This window comes from Pistacia vera, unplaced genomic scaffold (assembly GCF_008641045.1).
Source record: "Pistacia vera cultivar Batoury unplaced genomic scaffold, PisVer_v2 Contig292, whole genome shotgun sequence".
NCBI lineage: Eukaryota > Viridiplantae > Streptophyta > Magnoliopsida > Sapindales > Anacardiaceae > Pistacia > Pistacia vera.
The window spans coordinates 1,306,933-1,326,525 of NW_022196104.1; the positions used below are offsets into that span (position 1 = coordinate 1,306,933).

General features: G+C 34.1%; 1 non-coding gene across 1 annotated transcript; it reads right to left on the bottom strand.

The window, feature by feature from the left end:
- Window positions 1–18,789: 18,789 nt before the first annotated feature.
- Window positions 18,790–18,896, bottom strand: LOC116135000. Its single transcript, XR_004128826.1, has one exon. It is a non-coding gene; the product is annotated as a small nucleolar RNA R71 (small nucleolar RNA).
- Window positions 18,897–19,593: the final 697 nt, after the last annotated feature.

The window sequence follows — 19,593 nt, forward strand, 5'->3', positions numbered from 1 at the left end:
AATTTTTTTTTTTTGTTCTAAATCCAAGTAATACATCTTCCCTTGTCTAATACCACAACTAATCATTTGCTTTATCTAAATGCTCTTAAACACACAAATGTTAGGCCAAAAAATCAACACACAAGATAAAGTTTTGGTTATTTGTGAGATTGACAACAAGTTGTAATTTAGGGAAGGAACAACTAAAACTAAATCTAGGTTTAAAGTTTTTTGGAAGGTTACTGATCCTTTTCCAATGACTTGGGTGGACTCACCATTGGCAGTAGACTTAAATTTTTGCAAGGATGGTTTAAAGTGTGAAACATGCATAAAATCAAATGTCATGTGATCGGTAGCACCAAAATCAATTATCCATGCACTATTAGAAACAGATGTACACATATGTAAAGACTTACCATCATTTCCAGTAGTTGCTACAAATGATAAGCACTGATGAGCATTTTCTTTCTTTTCCACAATAGCAGCAGTAAAGTTTCTCTTGGAATTCTTCTTCCTTTGATCGCGACTGTGATCCCAGCACTCTGGATATCTAACCAATTCAAAACATTGGTTCTTGGTATGACCAGATTTGTTGCAGTGGGTGCATTTCTTGTTTGTGTTGTTTGGTTTGTTGGATTTTGCATGCTGACTTCTATTTTAGACTACCATTGCTTAAGTCTCAACATTTCCTGATTCTCCCTTTAAGGTAGTTTGACAGACTGCCTCTCGTCGAACTTCTGAGTAAATCTCTTCCAGATTTGGAATAGGATTTTTTCGTAGAATTGCCCCACGAATTTGTTCAAACTCTCCCTCTAGACCTATAAGGAAAATGTGAACTCGCAATTGCTCAACAGAATTTTGATATGCTATTATGTCATCTAGATCCTTCATAACCACTTTATTTCGGTGGTTTAATTCCTGAAATATTTCCGTCAACTCTCCATAATACACAGAGAGTGACCTTCCATTTTGTTTAATAGTGAAGGCTTTCTAGTGCAACGAGAAGACAAGTAACTCATCGCTTCCATCATAGAAAGCTTTGGATAGAGCACTCCAAATTTCGCAAGCAATTGATAAGCGTAGGTAACACTTCATAATCTCAAGAGACATGGACATTAGTAACCACCATTTGACTTTCTGGTTTTTAGCATACTAATTTTCGTACCCTTCTTCAGACTCTTTTGGTAGTGGTTTTTTTTTCACGAATGTAGAAAGTTTTTCCCTCTCAACAATATGCATTTCCATGAGCTACGACCACACATCATAGTTTGATTCAGTAAGAGTAATTCATGCATGAAAAGCTCCATTTGATTGAATAATTATGGGTTTTGATGGTTCAAACATTTTTTTTTTTCGACTTTGACCTCTTTTTTTGACTCTTTCTTTTTAAAGGATCAAGGAAGCAAAAAAGACAACAAAATGGAAAAAAACAAAACAAAACAAAACAAAACAAAAAAAAGGAATGAGAGTTAAACGCAAACTCTTCCCTGAACAAACTCGGTTCCTGATGTGAAAGGAGATGATGGTAGCAGTAAATCGGTGGCAAATCAGAGTTGTCAGTGGCATATTAGAGACGGCGGCAATAGCAGATTAGGTTAGCGATGGCAATGGTAGATGGCAACAAGTTTTTTTCCGGTGACTTCAAGATTCGTTCGGCATTAGCTGACGACAGTAGCTTGATGGTGAGCACATCAGCGTTAATTTGATGATGAGGAGTGACGAAGACCGTAGATTGATGTCGTTGGTAAGTGATGGTCAGCGTCGGATTTGGTATTTTCAGGTGATGTTGGGATTTTGTTTTTTTGGGTATTTTTGTTGCAGGGGCTAAAGTTGATGGTTGGGATTTGATTGGGTAATTGATTGTAATCGTTTTCTAGTGATTGAGTTGAAAGGAAATTGGGATAATCTGATATGGGTTGGTTTGGGTTGGTCTGGTGGTGTTATGGCCGAAATGGTTAGGAAGTTGAATAGTTTTGAATTAGGATTTTTCTGGTTTTTTTTTTTTTTTTTTTTTTGGGGGAGGGGGTGGTCTAAAGTGGCTAGGTTGGTGTTTTTTTGAATTTGGATTGTAGTGTTTTCTCCTTTTCGGATTAACGATGACTGATGGTTGGATTTCTTGCCAGTGAATTTTCTTGTGGTTGCTCTAGAGTGAGGAAATTTTAGGATCAGAAACCTGGCTCGGATACCATGTTTGATGGGAAAAATTGGATAATTCAATTCATTGATTTACACTCATAGTTATAGGTAGGTAGAATACAATCTATGTAATCTCCTAATTATGTCAATTACAATATACCGACATAATTAGGAGATTATGGGATATCAAATAATTATGAGTATCCTAAAACTAACAAAATTAGGAGATTACAATATATTCAGGAAATATTTGGTAAATCTCAACAAATTATTGGTTTGCTTGAGATCCTCGCAATGTACGACTTGGTCTTTCTACTGATGGATTTAACCCATTCGGCAATATGAGCATTAACTATAGTATGTGGCCAGTTGTTTTGCTGCCTTGTAATTTGCCACCTTGGAAATGCATGAAAGACCCTTTTTTGTTTTTTACAGTACTTATTCCTACTAAGGATTCTCCTGGTAATAATATTGACATGTATTTGAAGCCATTAATAAAAGAGTTGAAAGAATTGTGGGAAAGGGTGTGGAAACATATGATGCATATACTGGTGACAAATTTCAATTGTATACTGCACTCCTATGGACCATAAATGACTTTCCTACATATGGAATGCTATCCGGCTAGAGTACAAAGGGAAAATTAGCTTGTCCAATTTGTAATAAGTGGACATGCTCTTTTACTTTGAAGAATGGGAATAAACAATGTTACATGGGTCATCGTAGATACTTGGATAAACAACATCTGTGGAGAAAAAGTAAAAAGTTTGACGGTAAGATAGAGTTTCAGTCAAAACTTGAAAGTTGTCGGGAGATGATATATTAAGACAATTAGCTAATATTCCAAATGTGAAATTTGGGAAATCTTCTGATACAAGGAAACGTAAACATACAGAACAGGAATTGAATTGGACAAAAAAAAGTATATTTTTTGAATTGCCTTACTGGAAAACATTGAAATTGCACCACAATTTAATTGGATGTGATGCACATAGAAAAAAATATATTTGAAAATATTTTGGGGACGATGATGAACATGGAAGGAAAAACCAAAGATAATTCCAAAGCTCGTATGGATTTGGAAGCAATGGGTATAAGGAAGGAGTTGCATTTAATACAAAATGGGGAAAAAAATTTGATGCCGTCTGCAAGCTACACTTTGTCATTAGCTGAAAAGAAAGAATTTTCTAAATGGGTAAAATCAATTAAAATTCAAAGGCTATTTGCACCTACTGCGCATGGTTATTTAAAGAAGGATCTATATAATTTATTGTCTGAGTTAAGTTGTTTTTTTAAGGACTTATGTTCAAAGACATTAGACACAGCCATGTTAAATAAGTTGCAAACTGATATAGTATTAATACTGTGTAAGCTTGAAATGATATACCCTCCCTCATTTTTTGTGATTATGATGCATTTGCCTATTCATCTACCACGTGAAGTTGAATTAGGTGGACCGGTTCATTATTGTTGGATGTACTTCATTGAAAGGTAATTTAAAAAATTCTATTTTATTTATTTCTTATATGTATGTATATAAATATTCATTCTTCTTAATGATATTATGATTTTGAATAGGTTTTTGTGTACTTTAAAAGATTTTGTGCGCAACAAAGCTCATCCAGAGGGTTCTATCGCTGAGGCATATATTACTAAAGAACATATTAATTTTTGTTCAATGTACTTACGTGGAGTTGAAGCTAAAGACAATAGTTTAGAAAGAAATTATGATGGGCCTCAAATGGATATAGATAATGGCTTTTCAATTTTTTCACAAAGGGCAAGAACTTTTGGCGCTCCCTTGTATGAAGTGTTGTCTTCATCTGATTTCAATAAAATTCAATGGTATATACTTTATAACTGTGAAGAGATAGAAGTCTATTTAAAGTAAGTATTTTTAATATATAATATGCTTTCACTAGCTCATTTATATAAATATTCTTTTTCATTTAATATATAGCTAATTTGTTGTTATACATACAATTTGCATAAGGAAGAAATTCAAAAGCAAAGTTTGATTAATATGCAACAAAGAATGAAGCTGAATTTCCATCTTGGTTCAAGCAACATGTAAGTATATTATATGTTTTCTTAACTATTAATTTTTAATACCTAATAAATATTCATATTGCTTTATTATTGTTTTTTTAGGTGACACACTTGAATGCAAATGGCTTAATTGGATCACAATATCGGTTATATGTATTAGGGTTAGGCCCTGATATTCGTGTTGCATGGTATAGTGGCATTATAGTTAATGGAATTAGATTTCACACAGTTGAGCATGATAAGAATCGTCGCACTCAAAATAGTGGAGTTGTGGCCATAGGAGACCATAATTCGGAAGAAAATTATTTTTATGGTGTATTGATAAACGAAATGGAATGAAGGCATATGGCCAATTAGTAAGTATTAATACAAGCCGAAAATGGTACATAAATGATCCTTTTGTGCTGGCTACTCAAGCAGACCAAGTTTTTTATATTAGTGATAAAAAGAATGAAAGTAGTTGGAAAATTGTTCAAAAAGTATGTCCTAGGAATATTTACAATGTTCCAAAAAATGAAAAGAGAGATGAAGGGTTGGTTTTTAATAATGAGCCATATCAACAGGATGAGGTAAATGATGTTAATGAGATTGAACAAATTGATGAAGATACTCCCACAAGAAATTGATGTTAGCATTGTCCTTCCAAACAAGAAATCAGTTCGAAAGAAAAATAAAACTGATAAATCTTATGATGGTTCCAATAATGGAGTTTCTAGAGATAAGGATGATTCCAGTGAAAAAGATTCTAGTGATAAAGAAGATTCTATTGATGGAGGAGATGATACTATTCTTGACTATTGCGATGATACTAATGATGAACAAGATGATGATGGTGAGAGCGAAGATGATGAAGATGACGAAGATGATGAGGATGAGGATGATGGTGAGTTTTAATATTTTACATTTGATTGTATGGGTACTTCCTAATCGTTTGGTGGGGGTAAACTTGATTGTATAATTTGTATTTTATTTCAATTTGATTGTAATGAATATTTTGCAATTGATTGAAGGAACCCTCTTGTCTTTAATTTCGGAATATACTATGGATTAATCGATTTATTTTTTTAATTTCATCTTTAACGTGAATGTGTAATACAGACATTAATATTTAACATGTGATCTAAATATTAAGTGTATAACATTAAAGCCGAAATTGTAAATATTTGTATTCAGTTCAAATTTTATTTGTATTCTTTTATCATGAAAGCCGAAAATGGTACATAATATTTGCAATGGATTTAAATTTTTTGCTACGATTTTACAAACAAATTTTTTTTTCATCGCTAATTTGTTGGTAATTTGATTTAGAATGGATTTATTTGATCTAGTTAGATATAGCAAAACCTGACCCACCCCTAATCACCCCCCGATCCCAACTAAATTTCCTAACCCATGACCTTTGTACCCGATCCTATATGTTAATGAGTTTTTTTTTTCTAAGTGACATGTATGCTAAAATTATTAATGATTTTTTTTTTTTTAAATGACATATATGTTATTGCTAAAAACTTGAGAGGAATGACAAATAGTTGTACGCATATTAATTATGTTTTTTTAACAAATTTTTGTCACAAAATATCACATTTAATTTGAGTCAAATATTTTCTTACTAATACCTTGATTTTAACATTTATAAATGATAATTTTTTTTTTTTTTTTTTTGTAATGATAAATAATTCTTTTGTGACAAATTAGTTTGTAATTATAACATGCATTACTAAATATAGAGATTAAAGTTTTTGATGACAAATATGGTTTGTCATGATAAACAATTTATCTCGGCGCTTAAATTTTGACTCAAATATTTTGTCATTAATACCTCCATTTCAGCATATATTATGACAAATTTTTTTTTTTTTGTAACAATAAATAAATTCTTTTGTGACAAAATAATTTATAGTTATAGTATGTATAATTAAATATAGTGACTAAAATAGTTTATGATAAAATATGTTTGTCATAATAAACAATTTACCTAGGGGCCAAAAATTTGTGATGAAATATTATGATAAAATTGTTTTTCTTCAATATATTTCTTATGGATTTCTTTATTGTACTAAAATATTATGACAATTTTTTTAAATCACTATATATTCTCTTTGTCATACTTAATGTGATATTTTTTATTTTGTCATAATAAATATATTACTTGTGACGAAATAACTTTTGATAAAATTAACTTTGCCACAATATAATATATTTCTTATAGTGATGAGTTGTATAATTCAAATTTTAAAATGATATAAATTTTGATGATATATCTCATAATGCCACGTGCTCCTCTAGCTTGTTTTATAAAGCAATATTTTTATTAAATGACTTATATGTCCTCACTTGTCTATTATATGACAAGTATGACAAGGACTCTTTAGTTATTTCGTTGGTCTCTTTAGTGATTATATTTTTCTAACTATTGTTGACAGTATTTAATTACAAAAATTGTAAGTACACTATTTACCTTTATAAAATTGAATTACATAAAAAAATGACCTATAATTCGTAATTATAGAGATAATTATTTTCATAATATGATAACTTTTTTAATTTAATAACTCAATTTATTTAACAAGGTTTTTTATAAATACTTTTTATTACTATTTTCACCGATTGTTATTGTGAAGATAAACATTAAATAAGGCAACAATGGAGAATTTCGTAAGAAATTAACACCAATTTAAAATCGTTTGTATAAGTTTATAACTCTATATGCATAAGAGAAGAAAGCATAACAATTAAGAGATTGATTTTCGAATTTTTTTATTAAAAAAAAAAAAAGGGCCACAATAACCTATCAAAATTTCTTAAAGTGCCTTTTTTTGTATCTTGATTTATTTTATTATATAAATATTTGGGTTTTATTATATCAAGAAGTTTGGGGGTTAAATATAATAGGAGTGCAAATAAAAATGAATCTACAAACAATAAAGTGAAAATATTTCTCTCACAATCTAAATGCATTATGCATACTCCAACTACTTGAACATAGTGATTTTATGCCATGCAAGAATCCCATTTCATTTTCTTAATATCTTTTATGAAAAAAAAAATTATTGAAGATGTGAAGTCTGATGATAAATTCAATTAATGAAGCGAAAGCCAAAATACTAAAATTTCACTAAATAGCTATCTTGTAGAAAGTAATATTACGATAAGAAATAAAAGAATGTAACTATGTATAATGAGAAATTGGAGGAAACCAAAATCTTAATATCTAATTATGTACAAAATTTTGTAACAATTTTGTTACTCCATTGTAAGAGTTTTTGTCAACTCATGAAGTATGTGTGCACATTTATTCTGATGTCTACACATTAGTGGTTTTAGCACAATTATGTCTATAGTTTACACATGGCTTAATACATTGCAAATATGTGTGCATATTTCCTTGGTTGTGTAAACATTTTATTGATAAGATCTCTTAGTACAGGTGTCATTTTTTCCTTGCAGGTTAAGATATTTTTCATCCATAAAACTTGCATGAAGGGTCACTTTACAGGTGTCTGTTTGTCCTAAAGTGGTCTAGCAAAGGTTGTTAGAAATTGTAAGTAGTCCAACAAAGGTTGCAAGAAATTGTCGGCTATGTGTACTGCTGAGATTGGTTGAGCAAGGATTATATATTTTCATCATCTTCTTCCTTGCTCTTTGAACCTGAATATTCCATTGTTTTGTTCCTTGAAATTCTTACAAAGTTTGTCCATTCAATTAGGTTCATTTATTGTTCATTGCTCAAACATTTTGACGAGTTTATCTTGCTTATAAGTATTTGTTGGAATGTGGTTCCATCGGTGAAGCTTGAAGGAAGTTCAAGCTATTAAGCTGAAACGTGATTTTAGCTGTCCAAGTTCGAGTGGAGCTTGTGCCATCCAAGAGGTAGCTTGGACCCAATCAGATCATGGCTAGACATTTGTTCAACCAAGAGACTGAAGTTAAATTTGTGGACAGGGATGTTTACTTTTTGATGTATTTGATTTCTATCTTGTATTGACATATTTTCTTGATGCTAGTGGATTTGATTGAACTGGACTTGGTCCCATGGGTATAGGCTAAAATGGTTTTTAGCTGAACCATGTAAAAATCCTTTCGTGTGCTTTACATTATGTTGTTTGGATGCTTGATATTGTTTACGTCGACTGGCCATCATTCCAAACCAAAAATGAACACAATCTAACATATTGCACATTGTTTAATGAACACGTTAAACAAACTTTCAGTTGGAATCCGAGCACATTTTAAAGAGTTATTTAGGTAGATTCAATCTGTTTTGATTGTGTTTGTGCATTGTTTTAGTCTATTATGTTTTTGCTTGTGTTTGCATTTGATTATGATCTTGCCCTTGTTTATTTGCTCCTTGGTTCTGTTTTGCTTATGGTTTGGTTTAAGATGATTTTCTTTAGTGAATGAGGGTCTACTAATAAACCACCCAAGTTAGAAGGTCTTAACTACCCTTATTGGAAACCCATAATGCATGTGTTTTTTAAATCCATTGATGAAAGGGTCTGGATCTTGGTTGTTCATGGTTGGAAAGCCCCTGTAGTTATTGAGGATGATGTGCCTAAGCCTAAACCCATAGATGAGTGGACCAAAAATGAACTTGAGCTTGCAAACTTTAACTCCAAAGCTATACATGCTATCTTTAATGCTATGAATGTTAATCAAATGAAAATTATTGTAAATTGTGAGATAGCTACAAATTCATGTGACAAGCTTCAAGTTAAAAATGAGGGAACTTATGTGGTTAAGAAAACAAGAGTTAGGAGATTAGTCACTAATTTTGAAAATATGACTATGCATGATGATGAAACCATTACTTATTTTCATGGTAGAATTTGTGATGTTTCTAAAGAATGTTATGCCTTGGGAAAAGTTTATACTAATGCTGAACTTGTCAAGAAAGTTTTGTGCTCACTGCTTAAGAGGTTTTTGTCGAAGATGACCTCCATTGTAGAATGTCAAGATATGGATGCATTGGATCTTGATAAGCTGATTGGATCACTACAAACATATGAGCTAAATCTGAAAAGGTGGGATAAGAAAAAATCAAGTAAAGGTCTTACACTTAAACATGAGGTTGATTCTAGTGTTTTTTAAAATGCTGATGTTAATGATGTGAATGAAGACAAATTTGCATTGCTCACAAAAAACTTTGCAAATTTTTTAGGAAGAACATGAAAAAACCAAATGTAGTTAGAAAAGGTAAACAACCCTTTGTCAAAAACAATTCTGATCAGTCTAGTCCTAGTGCTTTCTCAAAAAGGTTCCAAAAGAAAATGAGAAGAGAAATAAAGGCATTTCGTAAGCAGATCTGAGATGTTATCATCGATAAGTACTTTGTTTATTTGCTCATCTCCCTTCTGAACAATTTCCCTGATCAAGTATCTTTGATGAGACTTGGCTCCTTGGCCTAAGCAATGGCCCCATTGTTATCATAGAATATTTGTACTGGATCAACATGATTGGAACACACCAAGTTCAATAATGGACTTCTTGATCCAAACAGCCTCTTTGGTTGTATCTAACAATGCAATGTACTCAGCCTCAGTTGCAGAATAAGCTACAATACTCTACTTTGAGCTTTTCTGGCTCACTGCAAGTCCATTGGGACAAAAGACAAAACTTGATTATGATCGAAAATCATCTCTATCAATTTGAAAACTGGTATCACTATATCCCCTTACAATGAGTTCATCCTCTCCTCTATAAACCAAGAATATATCCTCAGTCCTATTTAAGTACTTAAGAATATTCTTAATTGTTATCTAGTGACGCTCACCTAGATCCGACTGATCTCTTCTATAAATTCTTAAAGCATATGAGACATCAATTCAAGTACATAACATGGCATGCATGATGGATCCAATAACAGATGCATATGGTATCCTGTTCATCTTATCTCTCTCCTTATATGAGTTTGGACATGTCCTTCGAGAGATAAACACCATGTGACTTCGGAAGGAATCCCTTCTTGGATTCTTCCATACTGAATCTCTTCAATACTTTGTCAATTTATGTACTCTGACTTAGGCCATCTCCATAAATCTTGATACCAAGGATGTAGGCTGCTTCCCCTAAGTCCTTCATGGAGAAGCACTTAGATAACCAACTGTTTGTAAGTTTGGTATATCATTCCCAATTAGTAATATGTCATCGACATATAATACTAGGAATGCCATTATGCTCCCACTGAACTTCTTATACACATAAGGCTCATCTCCATTTTTTATGAAACTAAATTCCTTAACGGCTTCGTCAAAATAAATGTTCTAGCTCTTTGGTGCTTACTTAAGTCCATATATGGACCTTTGCAACTTGCATACCTTCCTTGCTTGTCCTTCAAGAACGAAATCATCGGGTTGTATCATATAGACATCCTCTTCAAGGTTTCTATTTAGAAAAGTAGTTTTGATATCCATTTGCAAAATCTCATAATCATGGTATGCAGCTATTGTAAGCATCATGCGAATAAACTTCAACAATGCTACTAGCAAGAAGGTTTCATCATAGTCTATGCCATGCTTTTGTTTGAAACCTTTGGCAACCAACCGTGCCTTATAGGTATGCACGTTACCTTCCATGCATGTCTTCTTCTTGAAAACCCATTTACATCCTATGGGTTTTATCCTTTAGGGTAAATCCTCTAATGTCTATACTTGGTTTTGGTACATGGAGTCCATTTCGGATTTCATGGCCTCAAGCCAGTTAGTATAATTTGGATTCGATATAGCATTATCGTAGTTTGAGATTCATCATCCAAATAAACTAGCACGTCATCGTGCTAAGTCACGAGAAAACCATACCTCACGGGCTCATGACATACTCTGCCAGACCCACGTAGCTCTTGTGTAATCTAAAGTGGTTCATTTTCTTCCATAATCTGTGAAGTTTCCTTCTCTTGATTTTCCTCAATTTCTGATGGTACATCTGCCTGTTCCTTATTAGCCGTATCTTGTGGAGTCAAAACTTCACTAAGTTCGACCTTTCTACCTCTTGTACTATTTTGGATAAATTCCTTTTCCAAGAATACCCCAAATCAAGCTACAACAACCTTTCGCTCTTCTGGTTGGTAGAAATAGTATTCCATGGTTTCCCTAGGATATCCCATAAATATACATTTGTCAGATTTTGGGCAAGCTATTTAACGTCAATTTCTTGACATAAGCACTACAACCCTAAATTCTCAAATAAGATAACTTGGGCTTTCGCCCATTCCATAGTTCATATAGAGTCTTATCCATTGATTTGGGCAGCACATGGTTCAGTGTGTGAATCGCAGTCTCCAAGGCATAACCCTAGAATGTTGTGGATAGATAAGAAAAACTCATCATCGAACGAACCATGTCAAGTAAAGTTCGATTCCTCTTCTCTGATACTCCATTGTGTTGAGGTGTTTACGGAGGTGTGAGTTGTGATACTATCCCACATTTCTTAAGGTATCCACCAAACTCCAAGCTTAAGTATTCACTTCAAGCTTGTTATGTACTTCATTCCAGAGCTCTTTGAACTTGTCAAACGATTCAGACTTATGTCTCATCAAATAGACATATCTATATCTACAGTAATGATTAGTAAATATTATGAAGTAAGAATATCCTTCTCTTGCATGAACTGTCATTGGACCACATACGTCACTATGGATGATCCCGAACAGTTCTATAGATCTTCACTGTTGCCAGTGAAAGGCGACTTGGTCATCTTGCCTAAAAGGCATGACTCGCATACCTCATAATATTGAAAATCAAATGGGTCCAAGACTCCGTCCTTATGGAGTTTTGTTATGTGAGTTTGATTAACATGACCTACCCTACAGTGCCAGATGAATGTTTGGTTAAGATTGCCATGCCTGGCTTTCTCATTTTCAAGATTGAATATCCTTTTATCCAAATCTAAAACATATAAACTATTATGTAATCTAGCATTTCCATAATGAATACCATTCAAACTAAAAGACAACATTCTGTTATATATATCAAAATGATATCCAAAACTGTCCAAAGTGGACATAGAAATAATATTCTTTGAAATGGAAGGTACATAATAACAATCCATAAATTCCAAGATAAGGCTCGAAGGCAAAGATAACTGATAAACACATATAGCTAGAGCAACAACTCTAGCTTCATTCCCAACGCATAGGTCTACCTACCCTTAGTTAAGTGATCTAGTTTGTTGTAGTTCTTACACATTAGTACAAATGTGAGATGCATATCCAGTGTAAATGACCCAAGATGTGTTAGGAGATAAGTTTATATCAATCATGAACATACCTTTAGAAGAAGCAACAACATTCTTTTTCTCATTTGCTTGAAAGGTCTTGCAGTGTCTTTTCCAATGGCTAGGCCCGCCATTATAAAAGCAAACTACCTTCCTTTCCTTGCTGACATCTCCCACGTACTTAAAAGTATCTAGGGACCAGAGTTTGGGCTTGGATTTAGCTTCAACCTTATCCTTGCCTTTACCCTTCCTTTCACCAGTGCTAGCATCGACTAGAAACACTAGTTTAGACCTTTTAATTTCCTGCTCCATAGTCTCAGTTAGGAGCTTAGGGAGAATCCTTTCATTCATGTTCAATAAGAATCAAGTAAGTACTTCAAGACTAAGTCACTGTCAAAACCAGAACCCAAAGTCTCAACCCTCTCAATGTACTTGAGTACGTGAGGGCCAACTTTGGCACTCTCATCCATTTGGCTATCCCTAGGAGATGTCAACACCAGGATCTTGGAAAAGAGCATGTTGATGGTATATAATTTACTTTCAGACTCAAGTACAATCCAGAGATTCCTATACCAGTTTGAAATATTATTACCATCTAACCTGTTTTACTTTTCTATGATCAATCGCAATGTTAAAGCGGAGTTGTCAATTTTGATTCTACAAGTGCAAAATTAAATGAGTTAATATCATGTTATAATTTAATTAATCAAGGTCTTTTAATTAATTAAACGCTTCCACTATTTTACTCAAGTTCTAATAGCCCTCACTTTTAAACTTGGAAGGCCTATTAGTCTTCCTAGTGGGCCAAGATCCCATCAATTCCATTTTGAACCTTCGTTGATCGAATCAAGTTAAAAAGGGGTTGATTTAGGTAGGCCACAAACTCAATTTGTACTAGCTAATGACACCAACCACTAATCCTCAAATATAAATTGGGCAAACAAACTAATTACACAATTAAATGGCACTGACCATTGACCTCAAGTGCAACTCTTGGATCTGTAGAGTAGATACTACATATCATCCCGTGCATTGTAAAATTGCACTTCTCTACGTGTACCTCTAGTACATTTTCAACCTTCATTGATTGAAAAGCCAAACTACAAGTTAAGTCTTACCCAACATCATTGAGGAAAAACTCCAATGCAACTTAGCCTCCCATTGATAGACGCACCCTTCATTGATCGAAAAGGTTACGACGATCTATGGTTTGACTAAGCCCGTGATGCTGGAAAGCATTAATCATAGACTTAATATCCTTTATGAGGGTTTTTGGTTTTGCTCTTTTGGTCTCATCATTTTATTATCTTTATTAACATGTTATATCCATAACATTCAACTTTAGCATACCAACTAAGCAATAAAGATAAATGTGTTGGTGCATTGCCTTCACTAAACCAAATTCCTTGAGCCCCTAGGAATTTGTATGTCAACCTAGGTACTTAAATTATAAGAGGACTTTCAATTTAAAAACCTGTCTTCTTCAATCCAATGCTTCTTCTCCTCGATCATTACATTAAATTAAAATAAACTCCAATTTAACTTTACACCAATAAAGAGAAACCTCGATTTACATTCTAAGTGAGTAAGATAAGAGAGAGAAATACAAGAGATTAAAAGAAAGGCAAGGCACGCATGCCTTACTTAAATTGAAATCACAATCCTCAAATGTAACTATGTCTAAAGGCAAATGCAACAAACACCATGCAATTTCATCTCAAGAATTGCATATAACAATCAATCAAAAACAACAATTTTTTATCCATTTACCCCTTGATGTTATACCTTGTGTTTAAACCCAACAAGTTGTAAACATTTTAGTTTAGTCCTTTGTTGTTGGGCCTCTCCAAATTAGGCCTCCAGAATGATTATAATATGAAACAACTATTATATTAAATTCTAGACCAACATCTATGTGCAACAATGCCCAAAACATACCAAAATGAAGCCCACCTACACCAATGCATAAGCTGCCCAAAATAGTAGTTTTATGTGCATCGCCACATATGGGCAGTAGCGATAAAGACTAGCTAAAAATGTGCCAACATGTTAACAATCCACAAGTGCAAACCGTGAGTCAATTGACTCACTATTGAATCAGTTATGACCTATTTACGAACCTGCGGCGAATTAACACACACCAGCGTCTACTAATTGTAAGTAGATTGAAACCCTATGCTACAGTAGTCCAAAAACTAATGAAGCAATCCTCACACATGTAGTAACATGTGAGATTTTGAATAGCTCAAAAATAAGCACTGTAGTGTAAATGAGAGCAATTTCCCCGAAGGAAAATCACAAGTTGCCTAGAACAGGATAGTTGAGCGTAAAAACGCACAAGATGTCAAACACTTGTGTGAAAATAAAAAATGAAGGTCACAGCTACATGGGTAAACACATAGCCAACAAGGCTGGGCTGTTTGTGATGACGATTGGCCTAAGATAGCCACCATACACAACAACGTTACAGTAAACGTGATAGCAGTCCAATGTTTTTCAACCCGGGCTGTTAGGAGTAGTGGTAATGTGCCTTAGCACATAACCTCTGAACACCCTAATGGGTGATGGCCAAGGCCACGTGTTGAAACACACAACCATCCCCTCTTCCACGCACGGCAACGGGCGATTGTCATGTGCAAAACACACAACAACCGCACGCTGGTGCACATGTGGTTATGGATAAGTGTTACACAAATTTGTTTAATGATCATAAAGCAACCAAAATATCAATCAACCATGAGCATAAACAAAAGCAAACAAGGAGATACATGGTTCGGCTAAAAACATTTTTAGCCTACATCCATGGGACCTGGTCCAAATCAAAGCTAATCCATTATAAAACAAACCATTACAAACAATCTAGAGTTGAATTTAGATACAACAAAGTAAAAATTCTTGTTCTGCGATACACTAAACTTCACCCTCCGATTGCTTCAAGGTTTTGTCACGATCAGCTTCCTCCAAGAATCCTCTTGGATAGTTTGAGCTCCCCTTAAGCTTCGATGGTTGAAACTTCCCTTCAACTCTTTGGCTTAACTCTCTTTAAGCTCACAAACAATGAGGAACCAAGTTCCTACACTCAAAGATCAACAAAGTGATTGATAAAGACAAATTACAAAGAGAACCTGAAAAAGGTACTCTGAAAATTTTAGAGCAACAATAGAAGTTAAGAATATCAGGTATGAAAGAAACAGCAAGGAAGAAGATAATCTTACAAAGCCTTCCACAAATTCATCTCCACTGTACAAGCCATTTTTCAATAAGGAGCCTTAGTCACTCTTTTGAAAGAGTGACACCTGTAAAGAGATAAGGCAATGCAAATATCGTGCATAAAATAAAACATGATAATCAAGAAAGAAAAGTGCCACTTGTACTGGGAAAGAAATGTTTGCACATAAGAGAAATGTGTCCACATATTCTGTTTATTCACAATTAAAGAAAATAGAGAATATGTATGCACATTCACAAGATATTACCACATGTGCAAACTAACAAAGAATTCACAATTGTGCTTAAAAACAAAAACGCAACAAAGTTTATAAGTCGACAATAAAACTTTACTAAGAGTATTAAACAAATCTAAATGTTGTCCAGTACTTAAAATTAAATGATAGGTTCCAATGGTTTCTGCTCATGCTTTGACCCGATTTCCTATGTATACAAATCTTTCACTATTGCTTATGGTTTAGGTCATAAGAAATCTCTGCATAGTATTAGAAATATGAGTGGTATATCCAGAATCAATCCATCGAGTATTATAAAGAACTTCTGATAAATATGATTCGAAACATACAAAAGCACTAGGCTTACCTTTCTTTTCAAACCATTCCTTATGTTTTAGGCAATCCCTCTATAGTGTCAAACTTTCTTGTAGAAATGACACTTTTCTTTAGTCTATCCTTCTTATCGATTTTGGTAAAAGACTCATTAATCTTTAGTGGCCTTTTGCCCTTTCCACACCTCCTGTTGGATTTCTTCTTAACTCCATACGAGCCCATGAGACTAACTAAATAAACTCCTTGTTTTTTCAATCTTTCCTCCACTTGTACTAGCTTAATTTGAAGTTCAATCATATTCCATTTATCTTTAATTGTATTATAGTTAATTTAAAATGGACTAAATTAGGGAGATAAAGAGTTAATGACAAACTGAAAAAGGAAGCTATCATCCACAGACATTACCATGTTTCTAATTCTTGCTGTTATATTTGACATCTCAGTCACATGATTATATATGCTATGAGAATCATCATATTTCATGGTGGTCAGCCTACTCATTAATACCCCAATATGTGACTTGTCAGCAACCTCAGACTTAGAAGTCTCTTTCGCTAATTGATAATCCGAGGATTATACTGTTTTTATTAGGCTTTTAGGCCGGATTTTAGATACTTTTTAGTTCATTTATGCCTGAATTGCTACTTAATTCTTTACATTTTGTGTTTCAGGCCAAAATGGATATTTTGAGCAAATAATGAGCGAATTGGAGTTTTTGGACTCAGAAGTAAGCGGATCTCAGAAGTTGGGAGAGTTTTGAAGCAAAGTAAAGCACTATGAAGCTTGTTCCCATGGGAGAGCATCAAAGATCGAAGATTCAAGCAAAGAAGCAAGCGGAGGGCAATTCTGTAATTTTAGAATTCTTCATGAAGATTCGCCGCGGCGAAGTTTGTTCTTCGCAGAGACGAAATGAGTTACGCACAAGAGTTAATTTTACTTCGTCGCCGCAGCGAGATTCCCTCTTTGCCGCGGCGAAGTCTGCAAATTTCAGTTTCTTTAAAATGCACAGTTTCATTTTTAGGCAAAGTTTTAGGTTTTTGGGCAAAGTATAAAAGCAAAACTTTGCCATTTTGAGCGGAGTCGTGTTTTTCTTAGTCTAAGGCAGCTTATCTTCATCTTCCTTAGTTTAGATTTGACGAATTTTGGGTTGAAAAGTAAGAAGATTGAATCTGGTGGACTCTTCAACTAGGGGAGATCTCTTGTCTTTTCTCTCATTTCAATATGTTGAACCTTGAGTTTATTGTTTTTCTTGCTTGTTATGTTGATTTAGCTATAAACTAACCCATTTTGGGTTAGGGTTTTGATGTAATTCTGATTTCCATGGATTGATTAATTTATTTTTGTTATTTTCTTATGCTATTGCATAGATTGTGTGGTTATTCTGATTTTATTGCTTTTAATTGATGAACATGATGAGATTGAGAAATGAGTCATGTTAAGCTTCTTGGGTAATCACCATTGTAGTATTGAATGCTAGAGATAGATTTGAGAATCAATGAAATCAATATAGGATTTTGTGTGCTTAATGAGCTTAGAACTATTAATCTTCAAATTGTTGGGTGCGGAAGTTTAATAGGGAAAAGTTGGAAAACATAGCTTGAGAAGGTATGTTTTACAATTTAGAGAATTAGATTTACAATCAAAGCATGTGAATATGGAAATAGCATAATCCGGAGGTTTAATCCATAGAGTCCAAATGAAGTCCAAACCCTACCCATTTGTTTAAATTGATGTTACCTTGTTTTTAATCTTGCTTTCATAATTTAGCTTTGAGCATTTAGCAATTTTTGTTTTAGTTTTAAGTTTAATTTTCTCCCATTAATCCAAACAAATTCGATTGCTCCAACTTGAAAACAATAGAAAACTTAGTGCTTAGCAACCAATCCTCGTGGGAACGATACTCACTCATCACTTTATTACTTTGTGCGACTAGTGCACTTGCTATTTATGCATGTTGTAGTAACAACACATCAAGTTTTTGGCGCCGTTGCCGGGGATTGAGTTTTGTGTTAACATTAAATTTTTCTTGTGTTAGCTAGATTGGAGTTTTATTTTTGCTTAATTGTTGTTCGTTTAATTTTTATTATTCTTTTAGGTTCGTTTGTGATCTCACTCTTTCTATTTCTCTGTGTAGTTTATGCGAAGAGCAAGATGTCAGCCAGTGGTTCCTGTTGATCCTAAGATTGAAAGAACCACTAGAAGACGTAAAAAAGAAAGAAGAGAACGAGAGGCTACAGTGGAACCAGAGGTCATAGTTGTAGAGATGGCAGAAAATAGAACACTAAGGGAGTTTTCAGTTCCCTCAATTGATGGCAGTGAGTCTAGTATCACTAGACCAGCAATACAAGCCAACAACTTTGAGATAAAGCTGGCAATCATCCAGATGATCCAACAGTCGATACAGTTCAAGGGAGATTTGAGGGAAGATCCAAATCTACATATTGCCAATTTTTTGGAGATTTGTGATACTTTCAAGTCAAACGGAGTATCAGATGACGCCATCAGATTGAGACTATTTCCATTTTCATTGAAGGATAAAGCTAAGGGATGGTTAATGGCATTACCAACAGGAACAATTACAACATGGAACGATTTAGCACAGAAGTTCCTGACCAAATTCTTTCCTCCAGGAAAATCGGCAAAGCAGAGAAATGATATCACATCGTTTCTACAGGAAGAGTAGGAATCATTGTATGAGGCTTGGGAGAGATACAAAGAATTACTGAGAAGATGTCCACATCATGGGTTGCCAGTTTGGATGCAAGTCCAAACATTTTATAACAGATTGACGGTGAATGTGCAAATTATGGTGGATGCAGCATCGGGAGGAGCACTGCAAAATAAGACTCCGGAAGAAGCTCATGAGTTGCTTAAGGTTCTGGCAAGCAACAATTATCAAAGACCTAATGAGAGGGTGCAATAGAAGAAATCTATAGGTCTTCATGAAGTTAATGCATATACAGCCATTTCAGCCCAACTGATAGCATTTCAGAAATAGTTGGGAAGTATGCAGGTAAATTCCATTCAAGCACCTCAAATAACTTGTGAATTTTGTACAGGTAATCATGTGAGCAGCGACTGTCTAGTGGGGAACACGTTTGCTTCAACATCATCATAGGAGCAGGTTAACTACTTGGCAGGGAATCAAAGGCAACCGAACAATCTGTACTCCAACACATATAATCCTAGTTTGAGGAATCATCTTAACCTGTCTTGGGGCAATCAGAATCAACAGAATCAGAAGAACAATCAATGGAACCAAAAAGCATTGCCAAACAACCAAATAGGGGTGAACAATCAATCAGGAGAGCAAAGAGTGACAAAATTGAAGGACATGTTTGGGAAGTTTATGCAGGAGACCACAGGTTTTATGAATGAGATGACAACAAATTTCAGAAATCAAGGGGCATCCATTCGGAACTTAGAGGTACAAGTGGGTCAATTG